We start from the raw sequence: 16,133 nt of genomic DNA, 5'->3' as shown, positions 1-16,133 counted from the left end.
TTTTAACCAGCTAGTATTTACTGACTAAATTACCAAGTTTAAGGCCCAGTGCTGTGCTGTAAATATGTAACTCTTAAGATGCAGTCCTTGCCCTCAAATGGTGAAATTCTCCCTAAAACCTTACCCCTCTCAGAGCTACTTTTTACATTAAATCTAATTCTCCAGATGTACTTATCATACTATATAGTAATTATTTACGTGACTGTTTTCCCCTACTAGTCTGCGAACAGAAAGAAAAGTAACCGCGTTATTCATCTCTGTAGTTCCAGCACCTAGCAAAATGAATTACCAACAGTAGTTGCTCAATGCTGCAATGAATTGTATACAACATACCAAGAGCAAAAACAAAAAATAACAAAATATGGCCAGGAGCAGTGGGTAACGCCTGTAATACCAACACTTTGGGAGGCCAATGTGAGCGCACTGCTTGAGCCCTGGAGTGTTAAGATCAGCCTGGGCAACACAGTTGAGACCCGGTCTCTACTAAAAATTACACAAATCAGCCAAACATGGTGGCATGTGTCTGTAGTCCCAGCTACTCGGGAGGCTAAGGCAGAAGGATAGCTTGAGTCTAGAGTTTGAGGCTGCAGTGAGCTACGATTGTACCATTGCACTTCAGCAATTGTACCATTGCACTTCAGCCTGGGTGACAGACCAAGACCGTGGATCAAAAGAAAAAAAAAAGCCCTGCTTGCCAAATGAAACAAAATGTGACAACACCTTACCATTATATAACCATATTTAAATGAGCCTTAATTTTAATCTACAATATAAGATGTATTTATGAATTAATGGTGAATCATCTCAGCCAACAATAACTCCAAAATAGGCTGGGTGTAGTAGTTCATGCCTGTAATCTCAACACTTTGGGAGGCCGAGGTGAGAGAATCACTTAAGCCCAGGAGTTGGAGGCTGCAGTGGGCTATGATTGGTCACTGCACTCCAGCCTGGGCAAGAGAGTAAGATCTTGACACACATACACACACACACACACACACACACACACACACACACACACACACACACACCCCTCTTAAATATGACCATAGTCCATTATTTCCCCAATGAAGACAATTCTTCACTGGGGAGGGTCCATCCCAAACTTTGCAGATGTTTAGCACTGCTGGCCCTGCAGCCTCAATGTCAATAGCTCAGTTTAGTCATTATGACAAACCAAAACATACAACACATTGAAAATGCTCCCTAGGTGAATAAGCAGCCCCTGAGGTGAGACCCCCCCGCCACCCCACTCCTTAGCTTTTTGGCTCTTTTTGACTTTATTTACAAATAAATCATATATTCCACAGAGAATACTCGCCATGCATCTCTAAAACAAAAACAAAATGTAAGTAAAATTAAAATTGTAGTATGAAATTATTTCCTCAAATACTGGGAACACATTTTATATAGTCAGTGACTCTACCTTAGGGAGATATACATAAGCAAAAAGACTAAAGGCAGGCTGAAGCAGTAAGGACCAGAAAGAAAATATGGCATCTAAAGTCTACATGGAGATGCCAAAATTAAACAAACTAATTTCTTCAAAAGTAGGATATTCAAGATGATCTTTTAAAATGTGGGAAGAAATCATAAAGAATCTAACTTTTATTAAGAGAACGAGAAAAATTTGCTAACTACTAATATTTAACACATGGATGAAGACTGCTGCCACTCATAGGACTGAATATTAGGCTTTTTATGGCAAGCTACCTGGCAGGAAGAGTGTGAATTCCACATTGTAGAGGAGCTCACAGTGGTATCCTTACTCACACTGCTGAGAATCATAATTTATGGGTCTATAATGAAGTAGATTTATAAATTATACTATTCTAAGCCAACTTTCATAAAAAATGAGGGGGCTTTAAAAAGATTCCTTCCAAAAAAAAAAACATGGATTAAACATAATACTAGTTAACAGAATCACAAGAAATAACACAAAGTGCCAAAGCTGATGCTTTTGCTGCTAGTTATCAGCCACACTGTGAGGAAAAATGATTATCTCAGCCAAAAAATAACTATAAATTTAAGAAGAAACTATTTGAGTTACAGTATTTATTATTGTTAACAATCGCCTTAGTTTCTAATTCACTTTGAGAAACTGGCTAATAAGAATATAAAGCATTCACAATTAGCAAAATATCTTAAGACACTGTTTATATAATCTTTATCTCATCCTATTTCATTTATATTTATTAGTGTATATCTGACATAAAATACTAGAATATTAGTAAATGTATATAATCCATAAACAAATATGCATATACTGGTGATCCATGCTGCAAAACATTTTTACTGACCGGAAACACAAAATAGTTCTAAGACCATCAATATATAAGACCTGAGTCTAAAATAATGCAGTCTAAGAAGAATTTCCCAAACCTTTAAGTCAACCAGATTTAAGGATACTCAGCAAGGCCGGGCCCGATGGTTCACGCCTGTGATCCCAGCACTTTGGCAGGCCGAGGCAGGCAGATCATTTGAGGTCAGGAGTTTGAGACCAGCCTGGCCAATGTGGTGAAACCCCATCTCTACTAAAAATACAAAAATTAGCCAGGCATGGTAGCAGGCACCTGTAATCCCAGTTACTTGGGAGGCTGAGACAGGAGAATCGCTTGAACCTGGGAGGCAGAGGCTGAAGTGAGCCAAGATCACGCCACTGTACTCCAGCCTGGGCAACAAGAGCAAGACTCCATCTCAAAAAAAAAAAAAAAAAAAAAAAAAAAAAACCAGCAAGAACTGGCTATTGTTAATCTTCCACTCAAAAAAAAAAAAAAGTAAAAACCCCTCAAAAATAGGCCAGGTGCAGTGGCTCACGCCTGTAATCCTAGCACTTTGGGAGGCCAAGGTGGGTGGATCACCTGAGGTCAGGAGTTCAAGACCAGCCTGGCCAACATGGTGAAACCCCATCTCTACTAAAAATACAAAAAATTAGCCAGGCATGGTGGTGGGCGCCTATAATCCCAGCTTACTAGAGAGACTGAGGTAGGAGAATTGCTTGAACCCGGGGAGCGGAGGTTGCAGCGAGCCAAGATCATGCCACTTCACTCCAGCCTGGGAGAAAGAGCGAAACTCCGACTCAAAATAAATAAATAAATAAATAAAGGAACAGATTGGATATAAGAATTAAAAATTTTAAAGGCAACAATCAGTGAAAAGACGCTTTAACTCAGGGTCCTAAAGCAAAATAATTCCAAAACGGTGTGCTATTCCCTAATTGCAAAAATGGGGGTAGGGCACGGTGGAATGGAAAGAAGCAAATTTTTAGCAATCTCTAGTAGTTCTTCTACTTACAATCTGGACTTTATCAGATTTATTTATGTTTCAAGAGGAAAATAAAAAGTGTAAAACAGCACTTTTAAAAGGCTTCTAACTAGCCTTTAAAAATCATTTTTACATTCAAAATTTTATTTTTTAAACATTTCTTGAGCTGATAAACATATAACATTAAATCTGCTTACATTTAATAGTATTTTAATGCATTCTAATCAGAGTATAAGATCTATGTCTCTGTTTCTAGGTTCACTTAAGTAGTTATCTGTGAAAACATTTTGTCCACAGTGGGCTGACATGAAATAGTATCAAATCTCATTGCCTAAAACTTTTGTAGATGTTACTACCTATGAATAAAAATCACATTATAAACATTTAAAAGTATAACCATTACACAGAAATGAACAGTTCTTTTCCAACTATTAAAAAAGCTCTTTCCTAAAAGCTTTCTAGGCAAATGAACAACTCTGAAGCAAACGAAAATTAAGTTCCAGACTTTTTTTTCTGATCAGCAGGCTTCCATTACACACTTACTTCCATTAAAACAGGAGTTGTAATGGGACATGGCAACTACAGGTGAAGAGTTATCTCATTAATTTCAGTTGCTGGGTTTCTTGCCAGTTCCCCAGTCTACTTCTGTTTCTATGGCAACACAGGTAGGATAAGGAAAACACAAGGAACACTTTAAGATAACAGCTAAGTGGGGAAAGTCAAAGTATTGAATGGCATATACAGTAATTTAATTTTAGGAAAATAATTGAAAATATAAAAAGAAGGAAATTACAGTTCATACAATCTTAAAAATACTCAAAGGGAGGACCTTGCCATTCCAATATTTTTTCCTTGATTGTTTTCATGAAAACATATTTAAATTTTACTGATAACTTTTCTAGAAATTTGATTGCACTCCTACCATGGGTGGCCCAAAACTCAAAAAACAAAACCCAGAAATCACTAAATGTCCAGATTCATTTTCCAGCAAAAATCACAGTACTTGAAGTAATGCTTTTTAAAAAATATTCTATCATATTTTGTGATCCTAGTTAGGAATTTACTTTAAACCCTTACTTTCTTTAAAATAATTGATTCTAACATGGCCCTTTAAGCTAAGCAAAGCAGCTACATTTAAGCTCGAGACGAGGCTGGGCGACAAGGCAAGACGCTATCTCTACAAAAATTTTTTAAATTAGCCAGGCATGATGGTGGGTGCCTGTATTCCCAGCTACTCAGGAGGTTGAGGCGTGAGGATCTGTTGAGCCTGGGAGGTTGAGGCTGCAATGCGTCATGTGTGCACCACCAAACTCCAGCCTGGGCAACAGAGTGAGACCCTGTCTCAAACAAACAAAAAAACAAAGAAAAAGAAAAAAAAAAAAAGAAATAAACCCATCTGTTAATATGAATCTTTCATATAGATATACTGCGTATCAATAAATTACATACAATGTGTCTGGAATGGAAGTTTCTTCCGTAGATTTACTAAGTAATTCTGGGATCATGTTAAGTCTGTAAATATTCAATATCATGAATTTTAATTATTTATTTATTTTTTGAGACAGCGTCTTGCTATATTGCCTAGGCTGGTCTTGAACTCCTAGGCTCAGGCCATTCTCCCGCCTCAGATTTCCAGTGCTGGGATTACAGGCGTGAGCCACTGCACCTGGCCCAATATCATGACTTTAATAGACTTTTAAACTGCTTGTTCTTTTTCAAGTTGCTCTATATTCATATTATCTTCTTTCCTTTTTCACAACATTCTCATTCTAAAAAGAGACTCTGTCTCTCTCTCAACTCTCATCCACTCACTTTGGTGGAAGCAAGCTGCCATGTCAGACACAGCACCATGGAAATGACCATGTGATCAAGAACTAAGGCCTCCCACCAACAGAACAGGGACAAGGAAAAAAGGCGTGCCAAGGACTATATGAGCTTGGAAGCAGATCTTCTAGCCCCAGTTGAGCCTTGCAATGACTGCTGCCCCAACTGACAGCGTGACAGCCACCTCTTGAGAGATCTTAAGCCAAAACCACCCAACTAAGCCACTACCAGATTCCTGAACTACAGAAACTCCAATAACAAATACGTTTTACCCTGTTAAGTTTTGAAATATTTGCTAAACAGAATTAGATAAATTGATAAAGTATCTTATTCATCTCTTTATTCCCTCTCACTCCAACACTGAGTTCCTTGCCTGGAGAAGATACTTAGTAAATAAATGATGAAGCAAAGCCTTAAGATTTGTGATGCAGTTTGGCCAAAACTCATGCCAAATGGGCTTACTCTACCACTAAGGGAAACAAAAATTTAAGCCCCCAACTCCATATGACAACTAAAGTAATAAAAAGAAAATACATGTTCACTTAATAAAACATATATGCTAATCTGTACCATCAGAGAACAAAGAGTATGACCAAAATTTGTATTTCCACCTTTAAATCTATCATTATTTTCCTCAGTGATCATGCAAACTTTGGCCAAATCTCTGTATTTTATCTTTGTAGAATCTGGAATGTACTTCTATGTATTCCATCAGTTGAAATCTTACCCCTCTTAGGATAATGTTCCTGTGAGGAAAAATTATGGAAGACTTTAACAAAGTCTTTAACAAAGATTTTAACAAAGATTATGTCCTATCTAGGGCATCATACCAAGTTATCCGTCCCTTTCACTATCCTTTTTATTTTGGGGGTTTTCATGGTAAAATACACACACCAGTAGCCCCCAGTTATCCACATTTTCACCGTGAGGCTTCAGTTACGAGCAGTTGGCCAACGTCCGAAAATATTAAAAAGAAAATTTTAGGAATCAACAATTCACAAGTTTTAAATTGTGTGCCATTTTGAGTAGCATGATGAAATTTCATGCCTTCCCCCTCCATCCTGCCTGGGACACAAATCATCCCTTTGTCCAGCATATCCACTCTATAAACGCTACCTGCCTGTTAGTCACCTAATAGTTGTCTAGTTATTAGATTGACAAAACATAGTCATCCACTGGGGGTTGGGCAGCATCCACTGAGTGTCTTGGAACGTATCTCCTCGGGGACAAGGCAGGGACTACTGTAATATAAAATTTGCCATTTTTGCCAGTTTTAAAGAGCCTACATTCTCCTATCCAAGTACTAACCAGGCCTGTCCCTGCTTTGCTTTAGAGATTAGAGATCGGGCACATTCTTTAACCATTTTTAAGTGTACAATTAGCTGGCATTAAGTTCATTCACAACATTGTGCAACCTCTACCACTATCCATTTCCAGGCCTTTCAATTCTCTTTGAACTAAATTCTCAGACAATAAAAACACTGAACTTCTAATATTCTGCATGTGCATTAAAAAACAAAAAGTAGGCCGGGCGCGGTGGCTCACGCCTGTAATCCCAGCACTTTGGGAGGCTGAGGCGGGCGAATCACAAGGTCAGGAGATCGAGACCACCCTGGCTAACATGGTGAAACCCCGTCTCTACTAAAAATACAAAAAAATTAGCCAGGCATGGCGGCGTGTGCCTGTAGTCCCAGCTACTTGGGAGGCTGAGGCAGGAAAATGGCGTGAACCTGGGAGGCGGAGCTTGCAATGAGCCGAGATCACGCCACTGCGCTCCAGCCTGGGCAACAGAGCAAGACTCCATCTCAAAAAAAAAAAAAAAAAAAGTAATTAGAAAAACTAAGTATTTTAGTTTTTAATCTTAAGAACCCAAGTTTACAAAAGAAAGGTAAATCCTTTGGCAAATGGGACTAATTTAATAAATCCAAATTTTAAAAATTTATGGCTTTAACCAATCGGACAAGCTAGCATTAATCCTTAAAGTTTACAACATGAAACAGATAAATTCCCATGTTCAAGTAAATTGAGTCATTATTTTGACAGTATTTTTTTTTTGACATGTAATCTTGCTTTGTTGCCCAGGATGGAGTGCAGTGGTGTGATTATGGCTTGCTGCAGCCTCCGCCTCATAGGCTCCAGGGATCCTCCCAGCTCAGTCTCCCAAGCAGCTGGGACTACAGACACATGCCAACATACCCAGTGAATTTTTTGTAGTTTTTGTAGAGACAGGGCTTCACCATATTGCCCAGGCTAGTCTCAAACTCCTAAACTCAAGCTATTTGCCTGCCTTAGCCTCCCAAAGTGCTGGGATTACAGGCCCAAGCCACCGGGCACGGCCCAACAAATTTTTATTTCAACAGTAAGTATATTTTGTAGCATGGCAGCTTGAAGATAATTTTCAAATCTTTAGGTAGCCTAAAACCTTGGACTGATATTAATTATTCAATGCGTAATAACTTCTAAGTAAAATACTGAAACATTGATTACTATGCATCCTTTTAAACATATACTTTTTTTTTTTTTTTAAACGGAGTTTTGCTCTTGTTGCCCAGGCTGGAGTGCAATGGCATGATCTCGGCTCACCGCAACCTCCGCCTCCCGGGTTCAAGCGATTCTCCTGCCTCATCCTCCTGAGTGGCCGGGATCATAGGCATGCGCCACCACACCTGGCTAATTTTGTATTCTTAGTAGAGACGGGGTTTCTCCATGTTGGTCAGGTTGGTCTCAAACTCCTGACCTCAGGTGATCTGCCCACCTTGGCCTCCCAAAGTAATGGGATTACAGGCTAAACATACACTTTTGTTTCTTGTTTTTATATACTAATGACAAGCTGTTTTAGGTCATGTTAGTGGATGTGTCAATTTTTACCACTTTAAGAGGTGAAAAAGAGGTATGTGTGCTGTAAAAAGTGGTATTGTGTGTGCTCATGAATTCTACTAGTCTGCTAAAATGCTGGTATATGACACAGTTCTCAATTATTCACCTCCAACTTTTCTCTGTAAAACAGAAATTAGTCACTTCGACTAAAAGTTACGATTAGTATGATTCGTTGAAATTTGTTACATAAGTTTAGCCTAAAGCTGCCTCTTTACATATGTTAAGTTCAGCCTAGAGGTTTCTCTGTACATTCTGAACTATATCTCTAACGAGTGGAGGTACAAACAGTCCATAGCCCACTCTTGTGCCAGTCACCCAGTTTTGGCAAATCAAATGTGGCCAACTGTTCCAACTGTGTTTAACTAAGGCAAATACCAAGCTGTAACCAATCCAGCTATTTCTGTACCTCACTTCTGTTTTCTGTATGTCACTTCCTTTTTCTGTGCATAAATCTTCTTCCACCACTTGGCTATGCTGGAGTCTCTGAGCCTACTCTGGCTCGGGAGGCTGCTTGATTCGTGAATTGTTCTTTGCTCAATTAAACACTTAAATAAATTTGGCTGAAGTCTTTCTTTTAACAGACTATACCAGGAGCAACAATGACACGGAATCACAGCTCGGTATGTGCATTTATTTTCAAGGAAAAGGAGTAGTATTGTCCTAAAGAAAGGATTCTTGTGCATTTTGGTCTCCTGGCCTCTTTACACTCTTAGGACTTGTTGAAGACTCCAAAAGAGTTTTTATTTTACATAGGTTGTAACTCTTGATGTTTACCATATTGGAAATTAAGACTCAGAAATATTTTAAGCACTTATTTACTGTTTCATTTGAAGACAACAATGATTAACATATTGCATATCAGCAAATTTTAGTATTTTTATAAAAATATGTGTGACACCACAGATCCTGTTAGAGAGAAGCATTGCCCTAAAGTTTGTTCAAGAATATAAAAGACAACAAAGGACCTAACCTAGAAAGTAAATTTGTCTTGATTTATAACAGCTAACATAGAAAAGAAGCTACCAAACATTTTATTTTTGTTTTTTCTCCATTTATTTATTTTTTTCTATTTTTTAATTTATTTCCATAGGGTATTGGGGAACAGGTGAGGTCTGGTTACATGAGTGGTGATCTGTGAGATTTTGGTGCACCCAACACCTGAGCAGTATACACTGCACACAATTTGTAATCTTTTATCCCTCAGCCTCCCTTCCCACCCTTTCCCCCTGAATCCCCAAAGTCCACTGTGTCATTCTTATGCCTTTGCATCCTCATATCATAGCTTAGCTCCCACTTATGAGTGAGAACATACGATGTTTGGTTTTCCATTCCTGGGTTACTTCACTTAGAATAATAGTCTCCAATCTTATCCAAGTTGCTGCAAATGCCATTAATTCATATCTTTTTCATATAATGACTTCTTTTCCTCTGGGTAGATACTCAGTAGTGGGATTGCTGGATCAAATGGTTGTTCTACTTTTAGTTCTATAAGGAATCTCCACACTGTTTTCCATAGTGGTTGTACTAGTTTACATTCCTACCAACAGTGTAGAAGTGTTCACTGTTCACCGCATCCATGCCAACATCTATTATTTTTTGGCTTTTTGATTATGGCCATTCTTGCATGAGTAAGGTGGTATTGCATTGTGGTTTTGATTTGCATTTCCCTGATCAATAGTGATGTTGAGCATTTTTTCATGTTTGTTGGCCACTTGTATATCTTCTTTTGAGAATTGTCTCCTCATGTCCTTAGCCTACTTTTTGATGGGATTGTTTTTTTCTTGCTAATTTGAGTATTAAAATGTTCAAAACATTTTAAATTTTAGAAAATTTCACTCAACATTGATGGACTTGTTTCCTTAGAATACTAGTTAATTCCTTCATCTTCAATGTGAAAGGCTATTCTATACCTTCTGTGTAAAGTGTCTAAATAGCAGAAATTCTGTATCCTAACAGAATAATTTTCTGTGCTTATGTTTTCATTATGTCCTTGATCATCTAAAGAAACAAAAATGAATAGGTTCCTCCTCAGGTATGAAACAGGTAAGGTCTTACCTTTTTAAGTTTTTTTTAGATGGAGTCTTGCTCCGTTGCCCAGGCTGGAGTGCAGTGACGTGATGTCAGCTCACTGCAACCTTCGCCTTCCAGGTTCAAGCAATCTCTTGCCTCAGCATCCCAAGTAGCTGGGATTTCAGGCATGTGCCACCACACCCTCAGGTGATCTGCCCGCCTTGGCCTCCCAAAGTGATGGGATTACAGGAGTGAGCCACCTCCTCCAGCCAGGTTTTCCCTTCTATGTGTATTTTTATTGTTACTTTGATTAAATAAGTAACCAAAGCTTGTTTCTCAGGCAGCCATGACTCTATCTCAAGATAATCAAATCCCAAATATCCTAACAACTCTCTATTTGCATTCCCCAAATCAGATCCTAAATATAGAAAAATAAAATAAAACTTTCACAATACACTAAATACACTAAACTATCTTTGAGATTTTGCAGAGTGCCTCAATAAGACCACATAGACCTATTCTTTTTTTTTTTTTTTCTGAGACGGAGTCTCGCTCTGTCACCTAGGCTGGACGCAGTGGCACGATCTCCACTCATTGCAATCTATGCCTCCCGGGTTCAAGCGATTGTCCTGCCTCGGCCTCCCGAGTAGCTGGTACTACAGGTGCCCGCCATCACACCCAGCTCATTTTTGTATTTTCAGTTGAGACAGGGTTTCACCATATTGGCCAGGCTGGTCTTGAACTCCCGATCTTGTGATTCAGCCTCCCAAAGTGCTAGTACTACAGGCGTGAGCCACTGCGCCTGGCCGACTTATTCTTTCACCTCATAAAAAAAGAGCTGCTGGAAAGAATTGGGTTTACTTGATATGTTATTCTCATAAGAATTGCATGGGAACAGTGTCAAATCAAAAGAGATATTTAGCTTTTCCTAAGTTAAGATTATATAGATAACACGTTATTAGCACAAATATTTCAGAAAACTTACGTTTTATGAGAAATCCCTGGGAATGTGTCAATGTCTTTACTGTCCATTATAATTTTACTCTTGGGGGAAATACTGATCAAAAACTCAAGAAATAATTATGGGCGGGTGTGGTGGCTCACACCTGTAATCCCAACACTTTGGGAAGCCCAGGTGGGTAGATTACAAGGTCAGGAGTTTGAGACCAGCCTGGCCAAACAGACCAGCCTGGCTAACATGGTGAAGCCTTGTCTCTACTAAAAATACAAAAATTAGCCAGGCACCTGTAATCCCAGCTACTCGGGAGGCTGAGGGAGGAGAATCGCTTGAACCTGGGAGGCAGAGGTTGCAGTGAGCCAAGATTGAGCCACTGCATTCCAGCCAGGGAGACAAGAGTGAGACTCTGTCACAAAAATAAATAAATAAATAAAATATAGCTGTGGTGGCAAAAGTGAAACTCTGTCTCATAAATAAATAAATAAATAAATAAATAAAATATAGCTGTTAACTGGGTGTGGTGGCTCATGCCTGTAATTCTAGCACTTTGGAAGGCCAGGGAGGGAGGATCACTTGAGGATCAGCCTGGCCAACATGGCAAAACCCCATCTCTACTAAAAATACAAAAATTACCTGGGCTTGGTGGCACACGCCTGTAATCCCAGCTACTCCACCTATTGAGCAACTGACGTTTTACCTAGAGTGTCATATTTGAGAACGATGCTCACTTAAACAGGTATAACAAGTTACTTTTAAGGAACTAATGTTGACTTTACGAGCCCTCCCTGGAAAACTAGCCTGGTCCCTGTCTTACAGGGGCTCAGCCTTTTAGGTGATAAGGAAGATCACTTCCCAGCAGGCCACAAACTTAAGAAATCTGAGGGATTGCTGAGTGCGGTGGCTCAAGCCTGTAATCCCAGCACTTTGGGAAGCTGAGGCAGGCGGATTATCTGAGGCTGGGAGTTCGAGACCAGCCTGACCAACATGGAGAAACCCCGTCTCTACTAAAAATACAAATTTAGCCGAGTGTGGTGGTGCATGCCTGTAATCCCAGCTACTCAGGAGGCTGAGGCAGGAGAATCGCTTGAACCTGGAAGGTAGCGTTTGCTGTGAGCTGACATTGCGCCATTGCACTCCAGCCTGGGCAACAAGAGGGAAACTCTGTCTCAAAAAAAAAAAAAAAAAGAAAAAAGAAAAAAAGAAATCTGGGGCCTGGCATGGTGGCTCACACCTGTAATCCCAGCAGTCTGGGAGGCCGAGGCGGGCGGATCACGAGGTCAGGAGATCGAGGCCATCCTGGCTAACACGGTGAAACCCCATCTCTACTAAAAATACAAAAAATTAGCCGGGCGTGGTAGCAGGAGGCTGTAGTCCCAGCTACTTGGGAGGCTGAGGCAGGAGAATGGCGTCAACCCGTGAGGCGGAGGTTGCAGTGAGCTCAGATCGCGCCACTGTGCTCCAGCCTGGGCGACAGAGCAAGACTCCTTCTAAAAAAAAAAAAAAAAAAAGAAAGAAAGAAAGAAAGAAAGAAAGAAAGAAATCTGAGGGATAATTGGGGGTACTATAGTAGGTAAAATCTGGTAGAATGTCCCAGGCTTGCTTTCTAGCCTGAGGAGAGGAAACATCAGTAATTTTTAAATGTCCTAGCTCAGATTCCTTAGAAAAAGTTAGAAAGTTAATTTTGTAGCTTTAGTAGTTGTACACAGTGCATAGGCTCAAGGATACACACAAGTTAACTCAAGGAAGCCTATATGGTTAATTAATATTTTTGCACACCTATGTAAATAAGCCATACCTCATGAGACCAGCCTTTTGGGGGTGATCAAGAAAAATCTTTAAGATAATTATTGTATGATCACATTGCTACAAAAATCTTACCAGAACCATTCCTGCCAAACAATTCAGAAACAAATATGATTCCCTAACAAATTTAGGAATATATGATTATCCATAACAATCAAGAATATACAAATTAAAATAACATTCCCACTGTTAAAAAAATGAAAAAAATATTCTCAACTTCCAGTTGCAAGAGTATACAAAATGATACTAATTCTTCTGAGGGGGATTTTTGTGGATATGTGAAAAGAGCCTTTAAAATCTGAATAACATACATTCATATGATCTTGTCCCGAAATCCACCAAATAGGACAAAAAGGACCAAAATTAGTGTGGGAACCAGGGAAAATACCAGTACTATTTTAATAAGACTGATTCTATATGCATATGCCCTAAGAGGGCAAGGTTCACAATTTAGTAAGTAAAAGAATATTCACAAATGTCCTAACCCATAACTTTCATAGTTGCTGTTTAGAATCATGGGGGGCCTATAAAGAGAAGTGGGGAGAATCACAGATCTTGGGACACATGTTCGCAGAGCAGAAAATAATCGAGCTACTTTTTTGACCTCATCATTTTTATTTTTCTCAACCTTTCATTAGGGTTGAGGAGACAGCTTTGAAGGTGAGGATCAAATCTGACTAAGCAGACAAAAGCTCTGACTCATCACACAAAACTCATAATGCACAGGAATACAGAGTCATTCTCTCCCTCCTCCCACTCACATCTTCAGGTGTGCCAAGTTCTCCTTAAAGCAGGGAAACTGCTAAAATCAGAGTTCCACCCTCACATACAGAACAACAGCAAAGATCTCAAGAGACTCAGAGAAAAAGTTCTAGGAAAAAATATATGGAAACTATACTTCCTGTTGCCTAGCTCTTCTTGCCCCTTATTCCAAATATTTAAAATGATCAACATCTATACCTGTAGCACAAATCATAAAACAAGGAACCAAAAAAACCCCTTCAACAACACTGAGGTAAACAAGCATTACCAGTTTCCCAAGCATTTAATAAAATTCAACTTCCTTTCTTGATTTTTAAAAAGTCTAAAGAATCACTTGCACCTGGGAGGTCAAGGCTGCAGTGAGCCTAGATTGTGCCACTGCACTCCAGAATGGGTGACAGAGTGAGACCCTGTCACAAAAGAAAAAAAAAAAAAAGGCTCGGTGCGGTGGCTCACACCTCTAATCCCTGCACTTCGGGAGGCTGAGGCGGGTGGATCACAAGGTCAGGAGTTCAAGACCAGCCTGGCCAACATGGAGAAACCTCACCTCTACTAAAAATACAAAAATTAGCCAGGTGTGATGGCGGGTGCCTGTAATTCCAGCTACTCGGGAGGCTGAGGCAGGAGAATCACTTGAACCTGGGAGGTAGAGGTTGCAGTGAGCCAAGATTGTGCCATTGTACTCCAGCCTGGGCAACAGGAGTGAAACTCCGTCTCAAAAAAAAAGATAGAAATAGATGCATGCTTGCTTAACATGATCTTTAAAAATACATGTAACAAACCAAAAGGTAATATCATAAAAAAAGTTTAAGTCCTAGAATCATTTCCGAAGTCAGGAAAAGATAAGAGTGCCCAATGTTACCAATACACTGCAATTAGTAGTCAGCTTAATTTCATTCTTTATACAATAAAGTTACAAATACTAAAGGTAGCAAAATTATTTTTGTTTGTATATGATTATATATCTAGAAAACCCTAGAAAATCAACTGAAAAATTGTTAAAAACAGTAGAGTTGAGTAATTCAATCAACAGTCGGTAGGATGTTTTGGGGAAAACTGGAGTCTTCTGGAAAAAAAATAAGTTGGGAATCTAAACTTCACTTCTTTCACTTAGACTCCATCATGCATAAAGATTTCAGTTTAAAGCAAGACAAACTTAGGAGCCATAAATGAAAAAAATGATACACTGGTCTTCTATACCCATATTTCTCGCTATACTGGAAACAACAATCTAGGGGTAAAGAATTCCACCATACATATCAGAAATGGGAGTAAGAAATAGGAAGAGGAAAGGAGGAAGAGGAGAACTAGAAAAGATAACCTAGCATTGGTATGCTAGAGCTTGCTCATAGTGGCTCACAAGAGTTAACTGATAATTCTCGGGAATTCTTGAAATCTAGTTGTTAAAAACAATCATTATTAATTAAATTATATAAACTTACAGTCAATAAATTATAATAGGGTAATAAACACTCAAAACATCACTTCCTAATTATTTTGCATTTTATTATTTATGCTGTACGAAGTTATTTACGTCTATAGTATGGTTATGATGAAAATACTATATAATGATTGTACAACTACATTTCTCAACTTTGTTCAGTGGCATTAAGTTGTAGGATTGAAATAGGCCATGGTGGCAGTTTTTACACAAGCAAGAGTAGACACTACAAATCAAGGCTCTCTTTGCCACATATACAAACCAGTTAATATTTTCCAGAATACCATAAAATATTCATATTCATTGACCTAGCAATTCAAGCTCTAAGAATGAATCCTACAGAAATAACTTAGAATAAAAAAAGCTGAGGGATGTTTGATGATATTTCATCCCATCATATAACAACATATAGTGAGGCTAGGTATGGTGGCTCACACCCATAATCCCAACACTTTGGAAGGCTGAGGAGGGTGGACTGCTTGAGGCCGGGAGTTCAAGACCAGCCAGGCCAATATAGTGAAACCCAATGTCTAATAAAAATACAAAAATTAACCGGGCATGGTGGCATGTGCCTGTAGTCCCAGCTACTCGGGAGGCTGAGGCAGGGGAATTGCTTGAACCCAGGAGGCGGAGGTTGCAGTGAGCCGAGATAGCACCATTGCATTCCAGCCTAGGCAACACAGTGAGACTCCGTCTCAAAAAACAAAAACAAAAACAAAAAACTTAAATGTCCTAAGATTGGATAAATTATTATGTAGTCTTTTAAAATACTTAATGACAAGAGAAAATGCCCATGATATAATCCAAATAAGAGCTAATAAACAATGTAGAATGCAAAAACTACATAACAGCTATTTTGTAAAAATACAGACATTTTAAAAATGGAAATTAAAACTTGTTTTATTTAAAATGCCATAAGAAGGCATTTCTGTTAAAAGAAGTGCTAATATTTGGAACTAGAATTCTCTGAAATTTCTTTCCTCAAGCTCCAATTTCACCACTACACATTCCCACATTTTCTCTTTCCCTCTAGTTACAATGAAAGAGTATCCCTCATTCTAGTTCGTGATAATCAGTCTAACATGGGTCTGGAACCTATTTCTTCCCATTTCTTACAGAATCTCTGAATTATATCCTCTGCCCCTGTATCTTCATTCACCCTGTTTAAAAAAAAAAAAAAAAATCATCTTCCTGTAT

At 38.9% G+C, this 16,133-nt stretch overlaps 1 protein-coding gene across 14 annotated transcripts in view; it reads right to left on the bottom strand.

Annotated features, from left to right (window-relative positions):
• Nucleotides 1-16,133, bottom strand: part of BAZ2B (bromodomain adjacent to zinc finger domain 2B) — a 419,408-nt gene that overhangs the window by 292,764 nt on the left and 110,511 nt on the right. The window lies entirely within an intron of this gene.

Source organism: Symphalangus syndactylus, chromosome 9, assembly GCF_028878055.3.
Source record: "Symphalangus syndactylus isolate Jambi chromosome 9, NHGRI_mSymSyn1-v2.1_pri, whole genome shotgun sequence".
In the NCBI taxonomy this organism is placed as follows: domain Eukaryota; kingdom Metazoa; phylum Chordata; class Mammalia; order Primates; family Hylobatidae; genus Symphalangus; species Symphalangus syndactylus.
The sequence above is the reverse complement of the archived record's forward strand: the minus strand, read 5'-3'. Positions and strand labels throughout refer to the sequence as shown.